General features: G+C 39.4%; 1 long non-coding RNA gene across 1 annotated transcript; it reads left to right on the plus strand.

Moving 5' to 3' along the window:
- The first annotated feature begins 37 nt into the window (after positions 1–37).
- Positions 38–9198, plus strand: LOC117337523. Its single transcript, XR_004534851.1, has 3 exons — positions 38–284; positions 6970–7183; positions 8890–9198. It is a non-coding gene; the product is annotated as an uncharacterized LOC117337523 (long non-coding RNA).
- The last annotated feature ends 3149 nt before the right edge of the window (positions 9199–12347 follow it).

The raw sequence follows: 12347 nt of genomic DNA on the forward strand, positions 1-12347 counted from the left end.
CGCAGGGTCCTGTTGTTCAAATATCTAAAACAAATATTACAATACAACACTAAGTGGACATAATATGCCTTATAGGTGAGGTCAAGATATATAACACACTACGGCTTACCTTGACATCGCTAGTGTTTGAAAATACGATAATAGATCGATAGTTTGAAAGATGGCTGACGTGACAGCTACACCTGAACCGCCATACGTAGACGGATTTGTCAAAGACGGGCTTGAAAAAGTCAAAGACGTTTTCAGGTATTCCGGTTGTTTCAACAACAATGACTTGTAGACAGGTATTACAGCTATTCATTCAGCCCTCTTGAAAGCTCACTCTGTAGACAAGTTTAACAGCTGTTCCTTCAGCCCTCATAATAACTCACTATGTAGACCAGTATTACAACTATTCCTTCAGTCCTCGTTATAACTCACTATGTAGACCAGTATTACAACTATTCTTCAGTCCTCGTAATAACTCACTATGTAGACCAGTATTACAACTATTCCATCAGTCCTCGTTATAACTCACTCTGTAGACCAGTATTACAACTATTCCTTCAGCCCTCGTAATAACTCACTATGTAGACCAGTATTACAACTATTCTTCAGTCCTCGTTATAACTCACCTTGTAGACCAGTATTACAACTATTCCTTCAGTCCTCGTTATAACACACCTTGTAGACCAGTATTACAACTATTCCTTCAGTCCTCGTTATAACTCACTTTGTAGACCAGTATTACAACTATTCCTTCAGTCCTCGCTATAACTCACTATGTAGACAAGTATTACAACTATTCCTTCAGTCCTCGTTATAACTCAGTCTGTAGACAAGTATTACAACTATTCCTTCAGTCCTCGTTATAACACCCCTTTGAGACAGATTACAACTATTCCTTCATCCTCTTTTATAAACCCTTGTAGACCATATTCCATTCCACCCTTAAAATCATTGTAGACAAGATTACAACTATTCCTTCACCTCGTTAAAAACCAGGGGGGAGAAATATTACAACTATTCCCCCTCTTTAAAACTCCCCTTGTAGCCCATATTAAAAACTTTTTCCTTCACCCTCGAAATAACTCATTGTGACCATTTACACTATTCCAGCCCCTCGTTTTTAAATCCCCTTGGGACCATTTTACAACTTTTCCTTCAGCCTCTAAAAATCACCTTGAGCCCAAGTTTAAAAACTATTCCCCTTTCCCAGTCCTCTTATAATCACTGTGAAAAAGTTTAAAACTTTTCCCCGCCTCGTTAAAAACTCACCTTGTAGACAGTATTACAACTACCTTCAGCTCGTAATTCATTGAGCCCAGATTCAACTATTTTTTATCCCGAATAACCCCCTTGGACCATATACAACTATCCATCAGTCCTCGTTATAACTCACCTTGTAGACCAGTATTACAACTATTCCTTTAGTCCTCGTAATAACTCACCTTGTAGACCAGTATAACAACTATTCCATCAGTCCTCGTAATAACTCACTCTGTAGACAAGTATTACAACTATTCCTTCAGTCCTCGTAATAACTCACCTTGTAGACCAGTATTACAACTATTCCTTCAGTCCTCGTTATAACTCACCTTGTAGACCAGTATTACAACTATTCCTTCAGACCTCGTAATAACTCACCTTGTAGACCAGTATTACAACTATTCCTTCAGTCCTCGTTATAACACACCTTGTAGACAGGTATTACAACTATTCCTTCAGTCCTCGTTATAACTCAGTCTGTAGACAAGTATTACAACTATTCCTTCAGTCCTCGTTATAACACACCTTGTAGACCAGTATTACAACTATTCCTTCAGTCCTCGTAATAACTCGCCTTGTAGACCAGTATTACAGCTATTCCAGTCCTCGTTATAACTCAGTCTGTAGACAAGCATTACAACTATTCCTTCAGTCCTCGTTATAACACACCTTGTAGACCAGTATTACAACTATTCCTTCAGACCTCGTAATAACTCACCTTGTAGACAAGTATTACAACTATTCCTTCAGTCCTCGTTATAACTCAGTCTGTAGACAAGTATTACAACTATTCCAGTCCTCGTTATATAACTCACCTTGTAGACCAGTATTACAACTATTCCTTCAGTCCTCGTAATAACTCACCTTGTAGACCAGTATTACAGCTATTCCACAGTCCTCGTTATAACTCACCTTGTAGACCAGTTTTACAACTATTCCTTCAGACCTCGTAATAACTCACCTTGTAGACAAGTATTACAACTATTCCTTCAGTCCTCGTTATAACTCAGTCTGTAGACAAGTATTACAACTATTCCAGTCCTCGTTATATAACTCACCTTGTAGACCAGTATTACAACTATTCCTTCAGACCTCGTAATAACTCACCTTGTAGACCAGTATTACAACTATTCCTTTAGTCCTCGTAATAACTCACCTTGTAGACCAGTATAACAACTATTCCATCAGTCCTCGTTATAACTCACCTTGTAGACCAGTATTACAACTATTCCTTTAGTCCTCGTAATAACTCACCTTGTAGACCAGTATAACAACTATTCCATCAGTCCTCGTAATAACTCACTCTGTAGACAAGTATTACAACTATTCCTTCAGTCCTCGTAATAACTCACCTTGTAGACCAGTATTACAACTATTCCTTCAGTCCTCGTTATAACTCACCTTGTAGACCAGTATTACAACTATTCCTTCAGACCTCGTAATAACTCACCTTGTAGACCAGTATTACAACTATTCCTTCAGTCCTCGTTATAACACACCTTGTAGACCAGTATTACAACTATTCCTTCAGTCCTCGTTATAACACACCTTGTAGACCAGTATTACAACTATTCCTTCAGACCTCGTAATAACTCACTATGTAGACCAGTATTACAACTATTCCTTCAGTCCTCGTTATAACTCAGTCTGTAGACAAGTATTACAACTATTCCTTCAGTCCTCGTTATAACACACCTTGTAGACAAGTATTACAACTATTCCTTCAGACCTCGTAATAACTCACCTTGTAGACCAGTATTACAACTATTCCTTCAGACCTCGTAATAACTCACCTTGTAGACAAGTATTACAACTATTCCTTCAGTCCTCGTTATAACTCAGTCTGTAGACCAGTATTACAACTATTCCAGTCCTCGTTATATAACTCACCTTGTAGACCAGTATTACAACTATTCCTTCAGATCTCGTAATAACTCACCTTGTAGACCAGTATTACAACTATTCCTTTAGTCCTCGTAATAACTCACCTTGTAGACCAGTATAACAACTATTCCATCAGTCCTCGTTATAACTCACCTTGTAGACCAGTATTACAACTATTCCTTCAGACCTCGTAATAACTCACCTTGTAGACCAGTATAACAACTATTCCATCAGTCCTCGTAATAACTCACTCTGTAGACAAGTATTACAACTATTCCTTCAGTCCTCGTAATAACTCACCTTGTAGACCAGTATTACAACTATTCCTTCAGTCCTCGTTATAACTCACCTTGTAGACCAGTATTACAACTATTCCTTCAGACCTCGTAATAACTCACCTTGTAGACCAGTATTACAACTATTCCTTCAGTCCTCGTTATAACACACCTTGTAGACAGGTATTACAACTATCCTTCAGCCTTCGTAATAACTCAGCTTGTAGACCAGTATTACAACTATTCCTTCAGTCCTCGTTATAACACACCTTGTAGACCAGTATTACAACTATTCCTTCAGACCTCGTAATAACTCACTATGTAGACCAGTATTACAACTATTCCTTCAGTCCTCGTTATAACTCAGTCTGTAGACAAGTATTACAACTATTCCTTCAGTCCTCGTTATAACACACCTTGTAGACAAGTATTACAACTATTCCTTCAGTCCTTGTTATAACTCAGTCTGTAGACAAGTATTACAACTATTCCTTTAGTCCTCGTTATAACTCACCTTGTAGACCAGTATTACAACTATTCCTTCAGTCCTCGTTATAACTCAGTCTGTAGACCAGTATTACAACTATTCCTTCAGTCCTCGTTATAACACACCTTGTAGACCAGTATTACAACTATTCTTCAGTCCTCGTTATAACTCACCTTGTAGACCAGTATTACAACTATTCTTCAGTCCTCGTTATAACTCACCTTGTAGACCAGTATTACAACTATTCCTTCAGTCCTCGTTATAACTCAGTCTGTAGACAAGCATTACAACTATTCCTTCAGTCCTCGTTATAACTCACCTTGTAGACCAGTATTACAACTATTCCTTCAGACCTCGTAATAACTCACCTTGTAGACAAGTATTACAACTATTCCTTCAGTCCTCGTTATAACTCAGTCTGTAGACCAGTATTACAACTATTCCAGTCCTCGTTATATAACTCACCTTGTAGACCAGTATTACAACTATTCCTTCAGATCTCGTAATAACTCACCTTGTAGACCAGTATTACAACTATTCCTTTAGTCCTCGTAATAACTCACCTTGTAGACCAGTATAACAACTATTCCATCAGTCCTCGTTATAACTCACCTTGTAGACCAGTATTACAACTATTCCTTCAGACCTCGTAATAACTCACCTTGTAGACCAGTATAACAACTATTCCATCAGTCCTCGTAATAACTCACTCTGTAGACAAGTATTACAACTATTCCTTCAGTCCTCGTAATAACTCACCTTGTAGACCAGTATTACAACTATTCCTTCAGTCCTCGTTATAACTCACCTTGTAGACCAGTATTACAACTATTCCTTCAGACCTCGTAATAACTCACCTTGTAGACCAGTATTACAACTATTCCTTCAGTCCTCGTAATAACTCACCTTGTAGACCAGTATTACAACTATTCCTTCAGTCCTCGTTATAACTCACCTTGTAGACCAGTATTACAACTATTCCTTCAGACCTCGTAATAACTCACCTTGTAGACCAGTATTACAACTATTCCTTCAGTCCTCGTAATAACTCACTATGTAGACCAGTATTACAACTATCCTTCAGCCTTCGTAATAACTCAGTCTGTAGACAAGTATTACAACTATTCCTTCAGTCCTCGTTATAACACACCTTGTAGACAAGTATTACAACTATTCCTTCAGTCCTTGTTATAACTCAGTCTGTAGACAAGTATTACAACTATTCCTTTAGTCCTCGTTATAACTCACCTTGTAGACCAGTATTACAACTATTCCTTCAGTCCTCGTTATAACTCAGTCTGTAGACCAGTATTACAACTATTCCTTCAGTCCTCGTTATAACACACCTTGTAGACCAGTATTACAACTATTCTTCAGTCCTCGTTATAACTCACCTTGTAGACCAGTATTACAACTATTCTTCAGTCCTCGTTATAACTCACCCTGTAGACAAGTATTACAACTATTCCAGTCCTCGTAATAACTCACCTTGTAGACAAGCATTACAACTATTCCACAGTCCTCGTTATAACACACCTTGTAGACCAGTATTACAACTATTCCTTCAGTCCTCGTTATAACTCACCTTGTAGACAAGCATTACAACTATTCCAGTCCTCGTAATAACTCACCTTGTAGACAAGCATTACAACTATTCCACAGTCCTCGTTATAACACACCTTGTAGACCAGTATTACAACTATCCTTCAGTCCTCGTTATAACTCAGTCTGTAGACAAGTATTACAACTATTCCTTCAGTCCTCGTTATAACACACCTTGTAGACAAGTATTACAACTATTCCTTCAGTCCTCGTTATAACTCAGTCTGTAGACCAGTATTACAACTATTCCTTCAGTCCTCGTTATAACTCACCTTGTAGACAAGCATTACAACTATTCCAGTCCTCGTAATAACTCACCTTGTAGACAAGCATTACAACTATTCCACAGTCCTTGTTATAACACACCTTGTAGACCAGTATTACAACTATCCTTCAGTCCTCGTTATAACTCAGTCTGTAGACAAGTATTACAACTATTCCTTCAGTCCTCGTTATAATACACCTTGTAGACAAGTATTACAACTATTCCATCAGTCCTCGTTATAACTCACCTTGTAGACCAGTATTACAACTATTCCAGTCCTCGTTATAACTCACCTTGTAGACCAGTATTACAACTATTCCTTCAGTCCTCGTTATAACACACCTTGTAGACAAGCATTACAACTATTCCTTCAGTCCTCGTTATAACACACCTTGTAGACAAGTATTACAGCTATTCCTTCAGTCCTCGTTATAACTCACCTTGTAGACCAGTATTACAACTATTCCTTCAGTCCTCGTTATAACTCACCTTGTAGACCAGTATTACAACTATTCCTTCAGTCCTCGTTATAACTCAGTCTGTAGACCAGTATTACAACTATTCCTTCAGTCCTCGTTATAACTCAGTCTGTAGACAAGTATTACAACTATTCCTTCAGTCCTCGTTATAACTCAGTCTGTAGACCAGTATTACAACTATTCCTTCAGTCCTCGTTATAACTCACCTTGTAGACCAGTATTACAACTATTCCACAGTCATCGTTATAACTCACCTTACAGCTATTCCATCAGCCCTCGTAATAACTCACTCTGTAGACCAGTATTACATATATTCCACAGTCCTCGTAATAACTCACTCTGTAGACCAGTATTACATATATTCCAGTCCTCGTTATAACTCACTCTGTAGACAAGCATTACAACTATTCCACAGTCCTCGTAATAACTCACTCTGTAGACCAGTATTACATATATTCCAGTCCTCGTTATAACTCACTCTGTAGACAGGTATTACAACTATTCCACAGTCCTCGTTATAACTCACCTTACAGCTATTCCATCAGCCCTCGTAATAACTCACTCTGTAGAAAAATACATATGTACTAGTATTACATTTATTTTATCCTTAAATGGATTGAGTCAATTCTTTTTCAATCTTATTTTACAGATTGAAATGAAAAAAAGATTTAGTATTTATCAGAAATCTATCAACAATTTGTTACTAAACAGAGTTTGTTTTACGTACAGATGGTTAACAATGCATATCTATGGGGCACGGGACTGCTGCCTCCCTCACTTAATTTCATAGTATGGGGGAGTTCATAACGGCATGAGGCTGTTGTCAGAGAAGGCTATCCAAAGACAACTGGTGCCCAAGTCCTACGTCAAAGATGCAGTGTATGTAGGGTTGATGTTTAATCTTGGAGCCATGGTATTGGCGTCAGTGCACGAAGGTCAACCAGTAAGTAATCGCCATTTCAATTCGCCGGAAAGATACATAGTTTTATCTGTTTTAGTTATACAAGCGATGATCATCAATTTAGGATGAAATAATTAATGTTCTTTTTTCCTTAGACTGATATGTATATTTTAAAAAGTATAATGAAAATTACTAAATTAGAAAACATATTATGATTTATACAATTGAACGAGTGGTTGCAGTGACTGACACAATGGTAAACTAGCTTAACATTTTCTACCCTCTATATCTTAGACATTTAGATGAAAACTATTTTGTTATATATACTTAAAAATCATGAGATTTATTAATCAATGATATAAACGTGTCTTAAAATCAAGAAATTGATTGATATGCAATTTATTTGACGTATTTTCTTCGCCATGACTAATCTTCCGACACTACACTGCCAAACTACAAATGAGAGAAAATGTAGTGTAGGGCACATAAAACATCAAGTCTCAATACAGAAAATACTTACATTAAAAACTCAGTTTTCAACAGAATCCTCTTTTCTATTTTAAGTGATTGTGCTATTTTGATATAGAAATTTGTCCGTACCTTTTATATAAATTCTTTTTGTTAGTCAATGTAAACATTAGATAGTTTTGCTCGGCGACATCTTCCTTAGATAGTGTCTATAGATAGGTAGGAAGGTCACTATGAGCAACATTATCTTTGGCTCTCTGATAGTTTTTCAAATTGAAATAATAGACGAATGCCAATGTTCACACGCCGGGTTCAAAACGCATACAATATTCAATATCGATACAAGGTTGTCATACACAGAAAGCTTACCATTCAGCCCCTTTCACGTGTTCGGTTGTGTGGTTGATTTTACTTTAAAATGGTATTGATTACTTACCTTTACCAGGTATATATGCAGTTGGAATGATGTTTCTTAAGAAATTAGATATTTCATTCTTGGCTACTGCCGTTTAAGTTCAGCATATTAATAATAGCTCTATATGTATATATACATAAGAAAATATGTTCGTTTACATCGTTCATGTACCGTAGCAAGAGTACAAAGTACATTATTGAGGTTGATACTGACCAGTGTTATTCTCAAGAGTACAAAGTACATTATTGAGGTTGATACTGACCAGTGTTATTCTCAAGAGTACAAAGTACATTATTGAGGTTGATACTGACCAGTGTTATTCTCCAGAGTACAAAGTACATTATTGAGGTTGATACTGACCAGTGTTATTCTCAAGAGTACAAAGTACATTATTGAGGTTGATACTGACCAGTGTTATTCTCCAGAGTACAAAGTACATTATTGTACATTATTGAGGTTGACACTGACCAGTGTTATTCTCAAGAGTACAAAGTACATTATTGAGGTTGATACTGACCAGTGTTATTCTCAAGAGTACAAAGTACATTATTGAGGTTGATACTGACCAGTGTTATTCTCAAGAGTACAAAGTACATTATTGAGGTTGATACTGACCAGTGTTATTCTCAAGAGTACAAAGTACATTATTGAGGTTGATACTGACCAGTGTTATTCTCAAGACAGCTGCGCATGAGTAGAAAGAGTAAATATGAACATGCATGTTGACTAAATCATTTGTTTTCAAATATTGAACATCTTGTCTATTCAATTATTTTTTTCAAATTATTATTTTCATTAACTTCATTATCGTTATTTTTATTTATTTATTTATTTGTTAACCTGTGTTTTCCTTTGGACATGACAGATTCGGAGGTCAAACGGCCATTGCAGATCCTACCCACAAGATCTCCTTTGCACAGACGACCAACTATTTAAACCCGGACATACATGTACAGGAGGAATCTCGCTGGAATGATCTCAGTAACGCTCTGTACGAATGTGTCTATAAGATAAAGAACATTTCCGCCAAACGGACAATCTATGAATCCTCTCACCAAATGAAAGCAGCACTGGACTCACAAAATGCATATTGTTGCCCTTCTATGCGAATGTCTAGCCATAAATACTTCATTAAATCAAATGTTTTTTTGTAAGAAGAAATAAAGTTACACATCAGCAAAAAATGTCTTTCTTGTCATTGTTTTATCTTTGTTTCACCTTTGTTCGTTTTTGTTTGTTTTATTTTATTTTTATTATTATATTTTTTCCCTTTTTCTCATATCACATATATGACATACAAACGATTTTTAATGTATGCATGGTGGCCATAATTGTCATGATACATGGAAGGAGTCCGAATTTCGATTTTGGGGCACTTTTGGAAAATACCATTCTATATAAAGATATCACTTATTTCTCATGGTCACACTCGTTGTAATTTCAATCGCCGAGAGTTTCTCATGGTCACGCTCGATGTCATTTCAATCGCCAACAGTTTTCCATGGTCACGCTCGGCGTCATTTTAATCGCCGAGAGTTTCTCATGGTCACGCTCATTATTACTTAAATCATCAACAGTTTTTAAGATAATGCTCATTATTATCAAAATCTTGAATACTTTTTCCGAAAACCAACTCAAATTTTCAGTCACCTCAATGAACAATGGAAACATTTCTCAATATATATGTAAGATTTATAACCGTACCATGTCGGGAAATTATGATGTTACAAAGTAAACAAGTGGATCATTTTGACAAACATCTGTAAGTAGAAACATACACAAACAGTCCCGGGAGGATACACATACAGTCCCGTGAGTGTATACAAACTTTTGTTTATCTTTATTCTGCGTTTCTCCGTAGTCACTGCCGAATTGACATGCCAGATCTACCTAGAAACACTGCAGTATACGATACCATACTAAAACTAGTAATTACAGGAATGTACTGTGAGCCTATTTTGCTACATACCAGGTACTTTTTTTCAAACTTGAGAAACGCTTTGGTCCCTGTGTATATATGAACGACCGTTAATTGCGATGACGTAGTCATTAACAAGAAATAAAAAAAAAAAATCCCTGTTTTGTATTTCATATTCAATGTAAATTAACTTAAATTATATAAGTTTTCATAAAAATTAAAACAATCGACTGTTTTAATGGAAACTCATATCTCTACATCACACTGATATTAGATTAGGGTGGTCGGATGGCACAGTGGTAACACACTTTCCTTTCACCTTAGGCGGCCATGGTTTGATTCCTTGATAGGACGTGAAAAGGTATGGGATCACCTGCCCACTTTTTGGTCTTCCTCCCTTTTAAGATCATCGGTTTTGGTGACGGCCCCAGGGAAATTTAATTAATGAATGATGGTTTAAAAACAAGGGGTTGTTGGTTGGGAATTTTATTTAAATTTAATGTTTTTTTTAAAAAATACAAAGACACCAGCTTTTACGAGTTAAATAATTCCTTCCCAACCCTTTATTCGTGTTTACTGTTTTCTACTACCACAATAAAAATTGGCTTTAATAAAGGGTTTTTTTTGGCCATGAAATTTCCGAAAATGAAATAAAGTACCGGTTTTTGAGCCCGGGGAGCCCCCCCCCCCCCCCCCCCCCCCCCCCCCCCCCCCCCCCCCCCCCCCCCCCCCCCCCCCCCCCCCCCCCCCCCCCCCCCCCCCCCCCCCCCCCCCCCCCCCCCCCCCCCCCCCCCCCCCCCCCCCCCCCCCCCCCCCCCCCCCCCCCCCCCCCCCCCCCCCCCCCCCCCCCCCCCCCCCCCCCCCCCCCCCCCCCCCCCCCCCCCCCCGGGGGGGGGGGGGGGGGGGGGGGGGGGGGGGGGGGGGGGGGGGGGGGGGGGGGGGGGGGGGGGGGGGGGGGGGGGGGGGGGGGGGGGGGGGGGGGGGGGGGGGGGGGGGGGGGGGGGGGGGGGGGGGGGGGGGGGGGGGGGGGGGGGGGGGGGGGGGGGGGGGGGGGGGGGGGGGGGGGGGGGGGGGGGGGGGGGGGGGGGGGGGGGGGGGGGGGGGGGGGGGGGGGGGGGGGGGGGGGGGGGGGGGGGGGGGGGGGGGGGGGGGGGGGGGGGGGGGGGGGGGGGGGGGGGGGGGGGGGGGGGGGGGGGGGATTTTGGGAGGGGGAAATCATCTTTCCACTTAAAAGCATATATGAGGTCACATGTCATGTTGAGAGGACGCAACCACAACAACACGTGACCATTCATAATGTCAACTTCCTGTGAATGCAAACTATCCTCCCTAAAGAGTAAATCCATAAATGAAAATAAATCTTTGAAAATGTGGGGTTGAATGCCTGTTTTTGCGAATGTATATATGCATATGATATTTTCTTTTGTCATTTGTGTTACTATGTTAAATACTTATGTGATATTTATGTAGAATATACTGAATATTTGTAAGGTAACAGCACAGGTGATTTCGCCGTCGAAGAAACATATCCGACACCGTCTGTCTATGTGAATTATTACCCGCCACACGTGTACCTATTTTATTCCAGGCAATAAATAAATGCCTCTTATGAAATCATGTAGACGCTTCGCCTTTCAACTTTCTGGTCTTCCTAACCACTGTTACAGAATCGAAATATGGTGAGTGCTGGTCAGTGTGTGAAGTGATCGGTTGTATGGAAAAGTCCTCTCAATGTTGTTTGGTGGGACGTTTTATAATTATAACAGTTATATTGTCTTTTATATTGGTAGAACCGAATCATCATAGACACTTATTATCAGCTTTCTACGTTAGCTTATATAGAGCGGGTTATGTACTCGTTGTACCCAACCTTCCAACCTTCTGTGTTTACTGTGTTCTACTAACACAATATACAATGTGTATCTACATAAATGGATATTTTTGCAATCTGAACACGTACCGATAATGGTTATAAAAGGCTGACCATGATGTTCATGAGTCCGTTAGCAGCAGTGCGATTGCAAATATCATTTTTCCATATTCTATTTTTTAATACCAATAATGTTGTCCCTCAGTGAGGTGTTGGACGTGGGATAATCAGGTACGTTGGTCCACAGGTTTAAAAACACGTCCCATCAGTTATAAGCAGTGCAGTGTGGGTTCTGCGAGTAAGGACCCATCTGGCCCATGTCAGAGGGTGATGTTCTTCCGTTCGTTTCTTAATATGGATTGTCGGACAGGGATCAGCATTATGTTAGTTTTATCAGGGATCTTATGGCTAGCACTCTAATGTTTAGGCAAACTATCATTTATGATAGAGATGACAACTCTTTCGACAATTTGTCAATGCCCTATATTCCCTCATATTCACTCAGCGTTGCTACTATTAGTTCTGAGCCTATCTA

Source organism: Pecten maximus, chromosome 11, assembly GCF_902652985.1.
Source record: "Pecten maximus chromosome 11, xPecMax1.1, whole genome shotgun sequence".
Lineage (NCBI taxonomy): Eukaryota > Metazoa > Mollusca > Bivalvia > Pectinida > Pectinidae > Pecten > Pecten maximus.